Consider the following 19,175-nt stretch of genomic DNA (forward strand, 5'->3'; position numbering starts at 1 on the left):
ACCTCTAAATATATTTGTGTATCTCACTATCTCCAAAGAGTAGGTGTTACTGCAGATCTGCCAAGTTAAGACCTCACCGAAAAACATTTTCACATTACAGGTTGCTGTAAATGACCTCAATAAACTACCAGCCCCTTGTGGCTTTGAGACCTCCCTCCATCTAGCCCTGGCTGAGTATAAATTTCTCAGGAGATAGAACGTACCCAGCTGAGCTTTGAACACTCTAAAGAGATTCTGTCTGCAGAAAGGTACTGTAGGATCACATCGCTGGTTGTGTAGTCTGAGCATTGCGTGATGGCAGTGTGCCCCCAGTGTGCTATGTGACAGATCTCTCAGGGGCTTTATACATCACTAGTGTTATTTTAATAATAATTATTCCCTTGAATGCTTTAATAATGACATTATATTGAGTCACTGACAGGCAGTTATCTAACTGTGCATTTCAATGTATTTATTTTTTAATGTAAAGTTATTTGTTTCTTTTCTAATTTCTTGCCTTGTTCTTCTTGGAGGTTCAGATAATATTGATCTTTGGTGTTCTTATAGTCTGTACAAATTTTTTGTGTTTAGTTTACATTCCAACAGATGTTGCTTATGAATGGAGAATGTCACTGCCTATAATGATTATTGCATTCATTTGTTCAATGTTCTATTGCATCAGTATGGTGGTGCCATAGAGGTGCTTTGAACCCTTTTGTTGCTGGAAATGTACTAGCAATGAATGAGGCTATAAGGGTAATAGAGGCATTTCCATATCCTAAATCATTGTACAAATTAAGAAGTGCAAATGTGACTCAGTTTTCCCAAATTTTTAACTCCTGCATGATATTTGCATGTTGTTAACTATGACAATTATAATTATAGTGTTTAGACATTTATCTTATCTACACACAAGCTGTACCCTCCAGTTTCCTGCCTTGAGAAAGCTCTTGCAAATATAGTGTGTGTGTATATATATATATCTATATATATATATATATAATATATATATATATATATATATGTATCTATATATAGAGAGAGATATATATATATCTATATATAGAGATATATATATATATATAGATATATATATATGTGTGTATATATAATTACTATATATTTATGGTATATTTAAAATACAATCGACTGTGTCACAGAGATACTGTAGTAAAGGGGACCTATTAAACTTACACCTATTGCAGCAACCAGTAATTACTAAATGCTACAGTATAAAAAACAATGTTTTATTACTGTGGCAGATGTCTGAGCTGAGCAATACTCATCTGCCACGGAGAAGGCTATTCAAAGCTATAAGGTGCCCATTCTGCTACAGTATACTGAGCATGTGCGGGGCCCCAGTGCATCCCTGGAACTAGAAGCATGGTTTGAGCATCTAATTCCACTGCTATTTACAAAATAAATACATTAAATATATTTAATAAATAAATATTTTTGCTTCAAGTTCTATTATCAGCATCTTGAGATAAAATGGCTCCGCCATGCAAAATCCAATATAAACTTAATTATAAAGTACAAGATAATTGCTGGCAGCAATGGAGGTTATTTGTTGTCTGATGCTGTCCCCTTAATAGATAGGTGGAAGAGAAAAAAAAAGCCTTAACTTTGGCAAAATGGGTAAGGCTTTTCATCATTTTATAAATACTATAGCCCCCTAAATCACTAATATTTTCGGATATACTCAGCAGCACAGTGGTTCCCAAACTGGGTGCCTTAGGACAGGACACTTGCAGGGGTGGCACGGGTTGGTGGTCCAGGACCAAATCAAAATTATTTATATGTGATAGGCAAAATGAGTGCTGGTGGCTGCCAATCATAAAGCATACCACCCAACTGTTCCGATTACAGCGGGACAGTCACGTTTTTTGGGCACTGTCCCAGTCTCCCACCCACAGGCCTTAGTGCCCCGCAGGTGGTCAGGAGGTTGGGGACACCCAGGCACAGCTCTGCTCTGCTAAGCTGAGTGGATGTCGCGCGCATGCGCGCTGCATCCATTTAGTGGGCTCACCCTCAGCATGACGTAAAATGGGGACGTGACTTGCAGACACGCCCCCAAAACAGCATCACAAAGGGGGCATGACCTTGTGGCAATGAGGTCACGCCCCCTTTTTGTTGCTTGCACTGACTTCGGGATCTAAGAAGTTGGGAGGTATGCATAAAGTTTCTGGGCAAACATATGCACAACCCTGTCCACCACCACATAACTGAATCTTAGGATTACATAATTAGTATTTCTTTTCTGAATTTCTCAATAATACAATTTTGGCCTAGGGGTGCCGTGATATAAATGCTGATACTCTAAAGCGGCCTATACATGGTGCGATGTTTTGCACAATCTGGGCAATTTAGATCACTCGTATTGACCAATTGTGTACATCGTGTACAGTATTTGTACAATTACGATGACGATGCGCGTCCCCGCCGTCGTAATTCTGCATCGCAGATCTTATGGAAAATCAACCTATCGTGTACGATGAGATACACATCGTATGCTGTTTTGCTGGCGTAAGATCCGATGTGCGATGTACGAGGTCTTGCAAAATCCCTGCCCACTCCCCTCCTCCATTTTGGGATTGACAGCGCAATGGAGAAGAGCCAGCATCGCGTCGATCGTGTGTGGTGAGTAGATCAATCGAAAGTGAGTATATACATTGCCTGTATATAACGATTAGCAATCGGATACCACGCATAGGTATCGTATGCTCATATGTACAATCGTTTACACCATTTCACAAATCGTATAGAGTATTTCAAAAGAAGAATCTGAAGGGAAATTGTACAAGACATCTGAACATTAGGAAATTGCACCGTGTATGGCTGGCATAAGGGCGCTGTGACTCAAGAAAGTTTGGAAACCAGTGCTAGGATATACTTCTATCATTGTCCACACATTTCTGGAATTTCAGAAATGACTTTATGTGGTGACTTTTATTATTTATACTACAAGGCATTTCCATACCCTCCAACATTCTATAAAAGTGATTCTGCAAAGCTCTGATCCTCAGCTACTGCAGAATGGAACTGATAAATGTATGCCATCTGGAGAATAAGCAATGTAACACCTAATTCATTCACATATTCTCAGACACCTGAAATCTAACCTGTCTGACCTTCTCCAATAGTACATGAGAACTGATGGGACAGGTACTACCTGTTCTGTCTGACCTTCAACAATAGCAAATAAGAACTATTGGGATAGGTACATAAAAATGACAGTCACAATAAGGGCATATTCAATTAGACGCGAAAGTCGGAAAGGTTTCGCCTGCCATACTTTTCACCGACCTCGCGTGTTGTGCCAGCAAAAACTTTTCGTGCGCTGCCCCGCTTTTCGCCTTATTCACTTCCAAAGACGTGAAAACGGGACCCGGCGAAACGCAAACAGGCGAAAAGTGCTGTCAGATATGGGGAAGTCAGCCTGACACCCCCCAAAAGAAGCACTAACATTGGGGAACAATGTAGTTGCCCCCGAATGGCTCTACTGAAGCAATTTGGGGTTCATAAATGCTCTCAATAGCTGCTAATTAGCGTCTTTGCACAAGTGGTGAAGAATAGCGTTTAGCAGGGGTTTTTTTGTGAATATAACTAGTACCTGCAAATATGGGGTACATGAACATGGGTGCAAGCATGGTTAAAAATCGCAAAAATGAAATTTTTTAAACATGAAAAACGCATCTTCAGCAAGCACCTGCAAACAAAAAGCACCTCCCCCATACTTGCAGAACCCCCATATTCAGCTAGTTTTTAAGTTTGTACCCCAAATTAGTTTTTTTTTCACCCCCTTTTTCTATGTAATTTTTTGGGGTGTTCTTCAAAAAATTTTAGTATTTTTTTGACGCAGTTAACCTTTGGGGAACTGTCCCAAGGGTGCAGGGTGGTTTCCACGAACTTTGCACCCCAAAACCGCGATTCTGCACTTTTTTCCGCCTAGTTTCATAGGCGAATCTGTTTTGCATTGACTTTTTGCCTAGGTCTTTGGAATTGAATACGCCTAGCGAAATGACATCATCTGCAATACTTTTTCACCGAAAACAGCTAATCGCAGCTAATTGAATATGCCCTTAAGGGCCGTATTCAATTAGATGCAAAAAGCCGTTTTCGCCGGAAAAGTTTCCCCAGTGACGTCATTTCGCCAGGTGGAAACTTTTCGCATACGTGGAAAGTCAATGCAATGTAATAGGCAGACAAGTATCGCCTATGAATAGCAGGTGGAAAAAAGTGCACATTTGCGTTTTTGGGGTCAAAGGTGGGGAGACCACCCTGCACCCTTGGGCCAAATCCCCAAAGCTTAACTGCGTCAAAAAAATCTTTAAAAAAATTGAAGAACACCCCAAAAAATGACTTTGAAATAGGGGGTGAAAAAGTACAAAGTTGGGGTACAAACTTAAAAATGAGTGAAATAAGCTTTAGGGGGGTCTGCAAGTAGGGGTGAGGAGTTTTTTTGTTTGCAGGTATTTGCTGAAGTTGCGTTTTTCACGGTTTTTTAAACTTCACTTTTTCGAATTTTAACCATGCTTGCACCCATTTTCATGTACCCCAAATTCGCTGGGACTAGTTATTTTCACCCAAAAAAACTGCTAAATGCTATTCTTCACCACTTGTGCAAAGACGCTAATTAGCAGCTATTGAGAGCATTTAAGAACTCCAAATAACTTCAGTAGGGCTATTCGGGGGCAACTATATTGATCCTCAATGTTAGTGCATCTTTTGGGGGGTGTCAGGGATATTTCCCAAAACTGACAGCACTTTTTGCCTGTTTGCGTTTCGCTGGGTCCTGTTTTCGTATCCTTTGGAATTGAATAGGACGAATACCGGGGACGTGCCTGATAAGTTTCCACGTCCAAAACACGCGATGTAGGCGAAAAGAACATTTTGCAGATGGCGGCAAAATTATTGTGGCTAATTGAATACGGCCCTAAGTCTTATATGCTGTTAGGGTGGAATGGTCCATTGACACATTTAAATCTTAACCGGTGTCAGCTAACAATATACTGAAAAACCTATTCAGTTTGTCTGACTATGGGTCTGATTCAGACGTGGGCGCAAATGTCGCTACAGCTGCCTCTTTGTACGCATCGGCCGTGTGAAAATATGCATAAGCCACCAGGAGGCATTTTGTGTTAAAAGACGCCCACTATCGGCCTCCTTGCTACCTGCATCCGAATACACAGCATCGGATCAACATCGTGACCATCGATCACAGAATTGGATGCCCGGCACAACTATGCTGTTGAGGCCAGTGAAACTGCATCCAAAGATGTAGCCACTGGTTTCAGCACACCCTGAAAATGGGGTCGACATTTACGCTCCCCGTCGCCGCCGTGAAACGCCTGCAGCCTGTCAATCAGGCAGCTGCTAACAGGGCTCTGCGACCGGATCCGCAGCACAATTGCTAGACATGCGCACTGCAGTTACGGCGCATGCACAGTCCCGAAAACATTGGTTAATTGTGACTGAATCAGGACTGCATCCAGTGCTCAATCAACCCCTTTTGACTAAAGTTTTTAACTACCGAGGGCCGTAACTAGTGGTGTGTGAGTGGTGCGGCTGCACAGAGCGCAGCGCTCTGTGGGCAGCACCGCCGCTCAGCCACAGCTCCTGCAACTGGCTAGCAGGGTGCCTGTAACAGCACCCAGCTGCCATAATCTCTGCAGCAGTGCCGCCTGGAGCGTCTTTAGTACACTCCAGACGGTCACAACGCTGCCCTTATAGCAGCCCAGAGGATGCTCCGGGTATTGCTGTAATCACGCAGGCCGGGTGCAGATCACGCCCCCTCCGTGTGATGTCATATGGAGGGGGCGTGGTCTGCACCAGGAGCTGCAGCTACAGCACTGTAACTGCAACCACAACCACCCAAAAAAATTTTAAACTGTATTTGTATACGCTCATGGTCTGTCCCATAGTCTGTCCCATATCTTAAATTACTTGCTCTGCCTAATAAATAAATTAATTGATATTGTTATATAAAGTACTACTTTTAATTTGTCATCATATCATCCCTTCATAAAATGATAACTAACATTAGTTATATAACTCTAAACAAACAAATGAATAAAACAGACAAATAAGTAAGAGGGCCAGACTGGGAAAGAAAACAAGAAGTGACAGTTGGGAGCTGATTGGCTGGAGCACCATTTATCACATTCAGCGAGTTTTATCACTCATTGTGAGTGATAAAACTTGTTGATAAATGAGGCCCATTGTATGTACCATTGCCAGCCAGATGGGAAATGGGATAAGTGGCCATGTAATCCTGGTTGTTTGAGTATAAAAAGAGAATAAATGTAAATTTTGACTGAACCATGTATTGTATATAGGTGGCTGGTAATTGAATAGAGTAGCCTAGGGGGTTACTAGGATGGTTCAGGAATTTGATAAGCCTGTCTAAATGTGAGTTTCCAGAGAAAGCTAGGAGGATTGGAGGCTAGGGAAAGGTCTTTTTTATACAAGGGAGGGAATTCTACTGAGCGTGCAGCCCCAAAACAGCCATGTCATCGGGAACGGAAGCACATAATGATTGTGGATGGGAGGGCAAACTGGAGGGGTCGAGAAATATTTTGGCACAAGGAAAAACATGTATGTTGGTACAATTTTGTTTATGGCCTTTATTTTAAGTCGGATTAGGTCAATTACAGGTAGCCATGGAGGGACTGACAGATCAGAACAGTGGTAGAAGACTGCTGTCTGCTGTTTTCAATAAAGATGGTTAGGGGAAGACCAGTAAGTAAGGAAGGAATTACAGCTGTCAATGAGAGGAACTATGGGATCATAAATTCAAATTTTTGGGAGTGTCTTATGTGAAGTACAGTTGAACAAAGGACATTTCTGAGTCAAGTATGGCACCTATCCAGTGGGCTTGAGGAATAGGGTTATTGTTGTATTGTCAACAGAAATAGAGGAGTCAGGTACAAAATTACATATTGCTATAATGCCAGGCCCCTTCCCCCTGCTTGTTACAATTCATCTGGTTTTGGGTTGCATGCTGACTTTTGTCATGCTCTGCATCCACATAGCTGGCAGCTGAAGGACAGGCAGAGGATGATTCCAAGACACTCTGATTGTGTTTATAACACAATCAGAGTGGCTATGCAGCATTCTCTGTCTACCCTTCCATTCGAAAGCCACATACATCCCGTCACACTGCGTCCGGCAGTTCAAATCCCGGCAGCGGCTGCCCAACATGGGTGAAAATCCTGATCGTCCCCAGGTAAGTATATACTAACCTAACCTTCCCCCCAGTGCCTAAACCTAACCCCCCCCTCCCCCTAGCCTAACCCTAACCTCCCGGGGGGATGTCCAACCCTAAGTCCCCCCAGGAGCCCTAAACCTAAGCCTCCCCCCCGCCGCGGCTGTCCGCAGCGGCGCCCAGCATCACTTAGATCGGTATGCCAGGCGCTGGTCTCCCGGCGTCTGTAAAATGACAGGCGTCTAGATTTAGACGCCTGTCATTTAACCCTCGCCGGGATAAAGCAGTCGGCAAGCCGGCCGTCGGGATTACGTCCGCTGGCTTCCCGACTGCATACCGACTGAAAGAAGACTAATTGGTTGATGGCTATGGCAATCTAAGTTGTGGGAGGTCTTCACACAATCATTTGTGGATGGCTGGATCTATCCAGCAATCAGAGTTCGGGAATCACTAAAGCTGGTCACACACTAGACCAACTGTCATCCAACCATCCAACTAGTTGATTGGTTGGAATGAAAATCTGGTAACGTATGGGAGTAAATGATGATCAGCAATTTGCTCCTAAATGCCAGAAAACAGATAAAAATGGTCGTTCAGACAAGTTTGTTAAATGTTTGATCTAAACAATTTTTGTCCTTTTTCCAGCATTTGGGAGCAAATTGCTGATTGTCATTTGCTTTCATACCTTACCAGATTTTCATTCCAACCAATCAACTAGTTGGCTGGTTGGATATAAGTTGGTCTAGTGTGTGGCCAGCTTAAGGGTACTGATAGATGTTGAGGGCAGCAGGAGAGGTGAGCAATTTGATTGGGTCACCTCCGTGGCTCTGAGGTCTGATTTCTAATAAAGTCATGGGATAGATTCTCTCCTAGACCCATTTCAATCTGGTTTCCCCGCACCACTGAAACTGCTCTCAATAATGATCTCACTGTTCATTTTCAGGGTCATTTATCTCTTCTCTTTCTCCTTGACCTGTCTACTCCTTTTGGCAGTACCAGATTAAGGTCCACATGGGCCTGGAGCTGAAATTTATGAAGGGCCTATTGTGTGCTGCTGCAGGAGGTGTGACCAGCACAGCAGGGGTGTGACTACTGATGAGGGGGTGTGACCAGTGGGGGTGTGGTCTGTGCTATTGGGTGTGGCTGCAATATGGAGGGCATAGTTACCCATCTACCTTCGACCGTGGAGACCCACGGAATTTTGATGGTCGTTTCAGGGCGGTGACTAGGGAAGTGGCTTAAGAGAGCAGGTGTGTCGCTGTCATGGACTGCGTCAAAACATGCAGTTCCACTGACACCAGCAACCATGGACCAACAGACATTCTGCCAGCCATAGGCAGGTTCAGTGGCTGAATGATCCACCAATAGTGCTTCTTTGTGATTCACGCCACAGCCAGTGGCCATCTCAATAGGACACCCATCAGCTGCGGCATTAGCATAAAGACACAGTAGTGCTGCGAAGGGGGGCATTGTGAGCCTCTCTGCCTTGCGCAAAGCCAGGGGGGGCGCAATCAGTGTGATTTCTCCTCCACCCACAAGCATAGGAGACTACTGTGGCTGCTCAGCATGTGCTGGGCTGCTGTGAGATAGGAAAGGGGGGGCGGCATCGGCCCCCTCTAGCAAGCCTGGGCCCGTGTATTTAGTACCCGTTCTCCCCCTCTGTCCCACTGAATACCTGAATACGTGTCAGATTATGTGTTTATAAAATATTTTACATTCCACAACTGTGCGCATCTGTTTTTTCCTAGATAATATATATATATATATATATATATATATATATATATATATATATATTACACACTACATATATTCACATATACATACACATATATATATATATATATATATATATATATATATATTTAGGAAACAAAAAGTGAGAGCAGGCATATAGTGAATATCTTTAAATGTACTTCCTTTGGCTCCCCGTTCACCGACCTCAAGACATGTGTCCCAGATATTGAAGTTCCCATTCTCATCCCACTTCCGCGCTCAGGCTACGTCACTTCCAGGTACGGCTACTGAAGATATTCACTATATGCCTGCTTATACAACAATTTGGGGTACGCATATTGAATTACTTTTTATACAATACAAATTCCCATAAAATATTACACCATAAGGCGCCAGTTCTCTCACTTTTTGTTTATCATAATCATCTGTGACATTTGAACAACGGTCCACTTGGAGAGTAGAAGGCTGCCACCGCTAAACCGGGAGGTGTTTTTGGAAAAAGGACTTTTTTTCTATGGAGAAAACATCTTGACAAACAGAACCCCCTTTTCGGGGGGTAGTGCCGATATTCTTACCATTATTTGTGTGTATATATATATATATATATATATATATAGATAGATAGATAGAGAGATATATACATACACACACTACATATATTCACATATACATTATACATATATATATTATATACTATATACTACATATATTACATATACTCACATATACATAAATACATATATTAATATATATATATACATACACACTACATATATTCATATACATACATATATAAATATATATATATATATATATATATATACACACACACTACATATATCCACATATACATATATATATATATATATATATTCACATATACATACATAAATATTATATATATACACAGTATATATATATATATATATATACATGCATATTTATTTATCAAAATCTTTTCGGTGCCTGCATAGTGCTACACATATGTGATCAGCCAACAACACTCCGACAGTACTGAGCCTGCCTTACACCTCTCTGGTGGATCAGAGACTCACCTGGCCTTCACAGAGCTCAGGATCTTCAGCTCATACTGAAAGGTTGACACAGGGGTTCTAGCTGCTTCCGTTGATACAGGCTGCCTGCTTCTGCACAGCGCGGAGTGTACCTATGCTTGTGACGTCACACGCCACGGAGGAGGCGCAGACACCGGGACGCTCACTCATAAGTAGTGAAGGAAGGGCTAGAGAAGCCTTCCACTGCGGCTCCATAGTGCCAGCGTAAAAAAAACAGATGCCTGTCTTTGATCTCCTGCGGGCGTGAAGGGGGTGGGGGGCTTCGGGTTGCCACTGTCAGATTGCTGAAGCAGGAAAAATATTTTTTCCTGTCTACAGCAGCACAGCACATGCTGATGAAGGGCCTATTTTGATGGGCGGCCTGGAGCTGAAGCTCCACCCGTCCCATTGTTAATCCAGCCCTGCCTTTTGGTACTGTGGACCATGGTCAAAGGCTCCACTCATTCAGTCTCTGTGACTAGTAACCCAGTCATTTTGCTCAGTAACCAGATCTGTACAACTGTCTCTTTAGTAGACAGTGTGGCCAAATGGACAATGATCATTCTGCAAAAACAGTGTATGGTTTCCCTTTATCTTGTCTTCGCACTCATTAAAGCAGGATTGCACCTCTAATGTATTCCTGCAGCAGAAATTCAGACTGTGGAACAAATGTAATAGGGTATGGGCAAGCCCATAGAGAGCTGTTCCGGGCCATGGTACTTTTCAAAGAGTGCGATCTAATTGTGGGAGGCATGGCCATGCCCCTAACCCTCTTAGGAAAAAAAATCGGAAAAAGTATTTGCAGCGCTACAACCTCCTCCAACAAGCTTGGTCCCCCCCTACCTTGGCACCCCTGGATGTGGGATTCTAAAAGTCCCAAGATTCCTGGATTTATAGAATCAGGTTTTGCCTTACTAAACATTGCTGCTTCATAATTATCTGCTAACTTGCCGGAATCTCGGGACTGTCAGAATCCCAATATCACGCTTGGTGCTGTGTGTGTTGTAGGAGAGATGAGAATGTGGGCCTATATGTATATAAGGTAAAACAATAATGAATCTGCTCATGAAATGATCATTCTTACCCTGTAGACCCCTACCGTTCAACATGACCCGTTCCACCTGGTACAAATTGCTCTGCTCCTGGACTTCCCACCTAATTTGTGATTGCAGTCACCTGTGTTGAACTATGTAATTGATGAGACAGGTGTTTCAACACAGGTGGCTGCAATCATAAAGGGATGTACAGTAGTTAACTTACCTGTGTTCGAAATGCCGGCCGCCAGAATCCCGACATGGAAAGCCCGATTTGGGATTAAAGATAGGCATCTAAATCTCGACACCTATCTTTAGCCCCAGGCGGAAATCCCGTCAACCGGCATCCCGAACGAAGGTAAGCGGAGTATTTAGGTGTTAGCCGCGGGGGGGAGGGTTAGGTTTAGGCACCCCTGGTAGGACAGAGTTAGGCACCCCCTGGGGAGGGTTAGGCTAAAGGAAGGGGGGTTAGGGTTATATACCACTGGGCTTCCGGCATCGGTATTTCATCCGGCGGCTAATCAGCCTCCGGCATTACATACCGATTCCATTATAAATTAGATGGGAAGTACAGGAGCAGAGCATTTTGTACCGGGTGAAACGGGTCATGTTGGAGGGGCTGTAGACCATAGGTTCTCATACTCGGTCCTCATGACTCCAAACATTGCATGTTTTCCAGGTCTCCTCACAGAATCACAAGTGAAATAATTAGCTCCACCTGTGGATATTTTAAAATGTGTCAGTGAGCAATGACTACACCTGTGCCCCTGCTGGGTGACCTGGAAAATGTGAACTTTTTGAAGTCTTGAGTACTGAGGGCCTGATTCAGCAAGGATCGAAGTGCTAAAATGCACGCGAACGGCCGATTGTTGCACACTGCGCATGCGTATGCATCGCTGTGCGCAAACTAGCCATTGCGATCTGGACTACGATCGCAGTGACTACGCAGACCCATCGTGATTGACAGTAAGTGCCATTTGTGGGTGGTAAATGGGGTGGGGGGGGTGGTTGGGGAAACGCAGGTGTGCCAGTACGTTCGAATGCCGTTGCAGGGGCGTGCATAAATTATCCACTGCGATATCATACGCAGCTTGAGGACTCATAGCGTGCAATGAAGTTAGCAATTTCTGAGTAAGGTCTGACGTATGCGTAAAGCTGCGATGGTTCTCGATTGTACCAAAGTTTTCACAGTCTTGCTAAACATTACGGATGTGTGTAAGGTAAAGTGGGTGTCTTAATGTTGTGTTGCGTCGGCATAGTGATCGCAATGGATTAGCATACTATTGCAGTTGAACTGCGTGCGTAATTGCTATTGCATTCGCAGTTGCGATTGTAATGAATCAGGCGCTGAGTTTGAAAAGCACTGCTGTAGACAATTACACCTGCTCCTGAGAAATGACAAACCTGAGGAAATGAAACATGGAAAATATATAGTAAAATATTTGTATTTGCATGCACAGTTTAAAGATACAGTTCCAGTTATCGGAACAGGTGCTTTCCATTGTGACAGAAGCAAAGCACTAAGGAAACAGATCATGTAAATGAGTTATTGGCTTTTGTGTGCAGCGTTCTATAAGTATAGCCAGGCAAGCTGGGAAAGAGTCATATTTCGGGCTCTTAACAGAGCTGTAGCTTAAAAGTTAATGTTTTGCCTACATTTTTCTATAGTAATGTGTAAATGTTTCTGCTCCTGTTACAAATTGTCTGCAGTGCCAGTCAATACAATAACCAGGGTACCTTATGTTGTCACGTGATGGATACGGGATACCGGCATTTGGGATCCCGGCGGTCAGCATCCCGATGCCGGCATCCCGACAGGGTTAGGATACAGAGACCTGTTGGTCAGTATCCTAACCCTTCTCCTCTCCCTACCCCTAACCCTCCCTCCGCACCTTAAACATAACCCTCCCTCCTTAGTGCTTATCCCTGACCCTCCCCCAAGTGTCTAACCCTAACCCCTAACCCCAGTACTTAGCATTGGGATGCCAGTGCTGGGATTCTGAAAAGCCCCTGACAGAAATATAATCCGATTCCTAAACTAAAATTGAATTAATTAAATTAATGCAGATGTGGGAGCCAACATGAAAAGACAAGATAACGTAGAACGTATTAGAGTTTGTACAAATAATTACAGGCATTTCTTTCTCAACTAATTGATACTATATACTTTAATTATTATGTGTAGTCAACAACATTATACAAAGCATACACATGGCCTGTATTCAGAGCTGCATATAACTTGGCTGCATCTGCAGCCACATTCTGTACTCAGAAATAAACCCAGATCTCCTCTTGTGGAAGCAGCCGTCATAACTACTAGTGCGCATTAGCATTTAGCACCAGCCTCATCCTTGGCAGAGCCGGATTTAGACCTCATGGGGCCCTAGGCATGATGCAGGTTTTGGGGCCCCCTCCCTCAAACAATCCAAAGTACTATATTTTCATTCCTAATTCATGCCGCTGTACAGCACACTGAAGAAAAGGTCCACCACTGCCTTGAAACATTGGCTATGGAGTATAATTACTAAAGTGAGAGTTTTTAGAAGTGGAGATGTTGCCCATAGCAACCAATCATATTCTACTTAACATTCAACTAGCACATTCTAGAAGATAATAGCTAGAATCTGATTGGTTGCTATGGGCAACATCTCCATTTCTAAAAACTCTCACTTTAGTAAATATACCCCTATGTATTTACAATACACTTGATCTTCGCTAGCTTTTCCAAGTTTGGCCCCATTGATTGCCCCCTCTGTTAGCTCTCACTGCCAGTCCTTTCCATATCACAATGACCCACTGCCCTCTCACATCAGTCACTCACTCAGCACACTGATATCCATCCCAGCTCACTCATTGCCCCCCATAGCACACACACTGACCCAGCTACTGTCCATCTTACTACAGCACAATATACTGCCCTCTCACAGCACCACTTACTGCCCCCTTTACTGCCTGTCTTACATCACAGAACCCCTCTCCCCTCTCAGCACCACTCTCTCCTAACAGCACAGACAACTCTCCCCTTTAAGCACAGACACTCTCCCCTTAACAACACAGTACCCTTCTCTCCTCACAGCAAACCCCCTTTTCCTTCACAGCACAGACTCCCCTCCCCTCTCAGCACAGACCCTTTTCTCTCACAGCACAGAACCCATCTCTCCTCACAGAACAGACCCCCTCTCCCTTCACAGCACAGACCCTCTCTCCTCTCAGCACAGACCCCCCTCCCCACAGATCCCACTTCCACTGACAACAGACTCCTCTGCCCTCACAGCACTGATCTTTCTGCCCTCACAGCATAGACCACTTTAGCATAAACCCCCCCTCTTCTCACAGCACAGCCCCCCTCTTTTCTCAGCACTGATCCCCCTCCCCTCACAGCTCAGACCCCTTCCCATCCCCTCACAGCACCTTTCTCCACTCCCCGCCAAATTTACCTGCCGGGGACGTTTATATTAGCGCCGCTGACCTCCATTACTCCTCGAGTGGCTCTTCCTCTGCCTCCCAGTCAGTGTAAATCAGACTTGCCGACTTGTAGCTCCCTCCTTCCGGGAGGGAGCTGTCGGCCATCCTCAGCAGGGGGGCGTGTCCATTCAGAAGGGGCCATGACCCCGACTATGACTAGTCAATGGGGGCGGGGCATGGGCGTGACAATGCGATCGCGTCATCGCGGCCCCCTCTTCACAATGCCAAGATAAATGGCAGTGTGAAGCAGGGGGCGGGGCCATGATGACGCGAATCGCGTCATCGGGCCCCCCGCTGACGGGGATAATACTGTATTTGCGGGGGAGCGGCGGCGAGCCAGATGGATCGCCGGGGACCGGGAGACCTACCTACCTTTCCGGGGGGCCGGGAGCGGCACCCGATTTTCGGGAGGCTCCCGACCAAATCGGGAGGGTAGGTAAGTATGGTGTAAATGTGACGTGATTATGTCACTTCGCATCACAGAGCAGTGCCTCCTTATAGCGCTGGGAGAGGGGTGGGGGGATCCAAGTGAGTGAGACAGTAGTAACACGTGACTCACCGGCGCTCTACTGTACTCATACCCTGCCTAATGATAGAGCAGGCCTGGCCTGGAACTCCTGGCCTGGCCTAATCCTCCCCACGCCCTTTCCCCTCCTCTTCCCCATGCTGCTGCTTACAGAATGCCTGTGTGTGCGTCCTCTCCCAGTATGGTGCGCTCAAAACAAACAACGCAGCCAGCAGGTTCTTCTCCAGGGCCAGATTTCAGGGGAGCCCAGCCGCTGGGCCCTAGGCTGCCGTCTAGGTTGCATAGCGGTAAATCCGTCCCTGATCCTTGGTGAGGGGTCCTGAGGGAATTCAGAGGATTTCTGTGCACGCTCACCCCTGAGTAGCCCTCAATTCCATCCACATGGCGCCTACTCCGAGGGGGACACTCCCAGGAAAGACCATACAGATACAGAACCATAGTAGGGTGTTAATGTGAAGTTATTATGTTTATAACAGGCTGAAACTTAGGGGTATGCAGGTTTATAGAAGTGGAGGTGTTGCCCATAGCAACCAATCAGATTCTACTTATCATTTATCTAGCACCTCCTAGAAGATAATAGTTACTGCAGAACCTGATTGCCGATATTTACGCAGATTGAGCGATTGTTAGGCATTGCACATGCGCGAATGTCGCACTGCACACTCACAGCGATTGCATTGCAACTACTTTCACATAGAGGATTCACTCGCAAGTTGATTGACAGGTAATCAGAGTTTGATCGAGCTAATGGGGGGGGGGGGTTACAAAAATGAAGGCGTATCTAACTTTTTACACACCGTTTCATGGGCATGCATTGTGATCTCCTTTGCAGCAAGAGAGCTCTCTGCATGTGAGGAGGGCTGCAGTGCTCGAGGCAGGTCAGACTTGACTTACAAGCTGCCCGATCTGTGTCGATGTTACCAATATTTATTTACACTGTTGTACGTTGTCGGACGAATATGACGTTGGGCGTCACTATGCTCGGGTAAGCTTTGGAAAGTATTAGCATATTCTAGCAACTGCAATCTGTAAGGGATCGATCTGTCACTCACTTTGCAAATAAATCCTCTCTGCGACTGCGCACACACGCATTAGCAAAACATCGCTCCACTGCATCGGACATCGCATACACCTTTGCATCAGGCCCATAGTTACTATAGCATAAAACATTCATTAGCAAATAAATGACATTTGCAGACATTGGGCTGATTCACAGTTGTGTGCTTTTTCCACCGTTAACATACGCAAATGTCGCAGCTGCCGGGATATCTATTGATACGCCTACAGTTGCCTTTGCACATCCAAGCATCTGCGTATAAAGACACAGCATCGGTCACAGATCATTCCATGTTAGCAGTCCTGAGAAACTCTATGGTTGTGGAAAATGGCTGCAGGAAATGAGACGCTGGAGCAATGTACGGGATCGCAGACGCAGGTTGTGACATGCCCCAGAAACGGTCCCAACACACCTGTGTTTTTAGCCAACACTCCCTGTTACCAGCCCCAAACGCTCCATTCATGTCAGTCATATTGCGTATAAATAATCGCTACGAGTGACTACGGCAATGTTCCTTGACTCATGCGCCATGTGCGCATACTTCTGGGTTGCACATGGCCGATAATTGCTCAACTGCAAAAACAACGGTATAGCGTACGGCTCTGAATCAACCCTATTGTTTTGATCAGTATATCCTAATTGGAAGATTGTGCTAATTTCTGTCCTAAAAACATAACAGTGACAGCCCATAGTAAATGACACAACACCGAGCAGTTTAGAGGATATTGTCACAACCTTTATAAACCATTATACAATACAAACATGTTGAAACTCTAACCAATTGGGATGTGCTGGAAAGTGGTGAGTGTACTTTGGTTTCATATAGCACTATGGCACTGATGCTGCTCATCTCACTCTTCTTCCCATTTTCCATCTATGCCTTAGGGGCCCATTTATCATAAAAAATTTACAGGTTATTCGTTTTCTGTGGATACCTGTAAATAAATATTAAGTATCCCCTGAATGTATGATGAGGGACAGCAGTAGATATCTCTGATATCTGCAGTGGTCCCCACAGCTTACGCCTGTCCCTGCGTGTGCATTTTGTTACATCCCAGGTATGATCGCATCCTATAATGCCATCATGGGCCCTAATATCACGCCCAGATCGCACTGCAAATGCGATCGTTAATAAATGGGCCCCTTAGGGATGAAACATCTGAACTATCAACGTTGAGACTTCGATGTTAGATGGTTTACCATCAATGGTGAATTTTCAATCTTTAATCACCATCAATGGTTTTGTTCCATGATTGGTTCGGTTGTCTTGGCCGTGCCTACCACTTCCTGCCAGGAAGATACATACCTCCCAACTTTACAGTCTTAGGATGTGGGGCATCTTGCGTTCGGAAAGGGGGCAGGGTTTGCATAAAGGGACGGGGCCTCACAGAAACAGCGGTGACGTGAACGGAGGTGCTGGGCTGCCCCCAGGCTCTCCCTCCACTGTGAATAGATGCCGTGAATATGCGCACTGCATCTATTCTCCCTCTGCTATACAGAGCAGCGGTGTGTGTTCCCCCCAGCTCCCCTCCCTCTCACCAATCTCAGAAAACTAAAGCTGCATACACACACAACGATTTTGGTACCAACGATTTTCTGAACGATTATCTGTCAGATTTTTTAAAGTGTAATGAACGATTTTTTTGAACTACAAACGATTTTTGCATATTATCTTAATGAAAATCGTTGAGTTGACAAGTCTGACTGAACTACAAACTACAAACGTGAACGCGCATGAATCGTTTGACTCAGAAAGTGAACGATTTTTTTCAAACGATTATCGTTAAACGATATTGTTTAACTATAATCGTTCAAAAAATCGTTGTGTGTGTATGCAGCTTTACAATTTTTGAAGTTTACTGCAAGAACAATTACCATTTTCAGATGGCGCTTGTTCTCTGAGGTCCCACTTCTTCCTATGGGGAAAAGTTCCCTCCACACTGCATGACCAGCGGCTCTGCGAATGTGTAACCTCAGGCAACAAGAAAGGTAAGTATGGAGCAGTAATGCTGAATATCTCTGGTAAAAGTATCCGCTGCGGCCAAGCCCCCGATAATAAATAGACCCCTTTATTTCTTCCTGGCGTGATCTGCTGCATTTCCTCTCGAGCATGCATGGAACAAACACACAAGAAAATTGTGCACTTACAGGGCTGCCATCAGGAATTTTGGGGCCCGGTACTCACAAAATAGGCAGGGCCCCCCGGGGTATAGGGCAGACTTGGATGGATAATGTGGGTGGAGCTACTTCGGGGATGGTGCCTCAATTGGTGTGTAAATCAGGGATAGCTAGACATGGTGGAGGGGGGGCACAGGGTAGAGAAGACTGGATATTAATGGGGGGCACAGGGCAGGGAAGTGGATTGGGGTGGCAAATGGCATGGAAGGATGTTTTGGTCTGGGGGGGAAAGGACAGGGAAGGCCGGCTGGACTAGGGAAGGAAGGCTGGCTGTGCTGGGGGGAGTGGGAAGGGAAGGAAGGCTGGCTGGACGGGGGGGTAGGCGGGGAAGGATGGCTGGCTGGACTGGGGGGTAGGCGGGGAAGGATGGCTGGCTGGACGGGGGGTAGGTGGGGAAGGATGGCTGGCTGGACTGGGGGGGTAGGCGGGGAAGGATGGCTGGCTGGACTGGGGGGGAAGGTGGGGAAGGATGGTTGGCTGGACTGGGGGGTAGGCAGGGAAAGGAAGGCTGGCTGCACTAGGGGGGGTGGGCAGGAAAGGAAGGCTGGCTGCACTGGGGGGCATGGAAGGATGACTGCACTGGGGGGGTGGGCAGGGAAGGCTGGCTGCACTGGGGGGGTGGGCAGGGAAGGCTGGCTGCACTGGGGGGGCAGGGAAAGAAGGCTGGCTGCACTGGGGGTGGGCAGGAAAGGAAGGCTGGCTCCATTGGGGGGGGGCGTGGAAGGATGGCTGCACTGGGGGGGTAGGCAGGAAAGGAAGGCTGGCTGTACTGGGGGAGGGCATGGAAGGAAGGATGGCTGGGAAGGAGAGGGCTTAGGGAAGGCTGGCCATATTCAAGTAGGGACACAAGACAGGTCCAACACAAATATAGACTTACCTGAGAAAGGGGCCAGGGTGGCAGCGGCGCAGAATGCATCGGGCCGCAGCTGGAGAAAAAGCA

The 19,175-nt window shown here is 45.5% G+C and overlaps 1 protein-coding gene across 1 annotated transcript in view; it reads left to right on the forward strand.

Moving 5' to 3' along the window:
• Window positions 1-214: 214 nt before the first annotated feature.
• LOC148542761 (keratin, type I cytoskeletal 18-like) overlaps window positions 215-19,175 on the forward strand; it is a 72,542-nt gene continuing 53,581 nt past the window's right edge. The window contains exon 1 of the mRNA XM_088466710.1: window positions 215-248. The gene's annotated coding sequence lies outside the window, so the exon portion shown is untranslated. The remainder of the gene's footprint in view (window positions 249-19,175) is intronic.

This window comes from Taudactylus pleione, unplaced genomic scaffold (assembly GCF_031769625.1).
Source record: "Taudactylus pleione unplaced genomic scaffold, aTauple2 ptg000009l, whole genome shotgun sequence".
Lineage (NCBI taxonomy): Eukaryota > Metazoa > Chordata > Amphibia > Anura > Myobatrachidae > Taudactylus > Taudactylus pleione.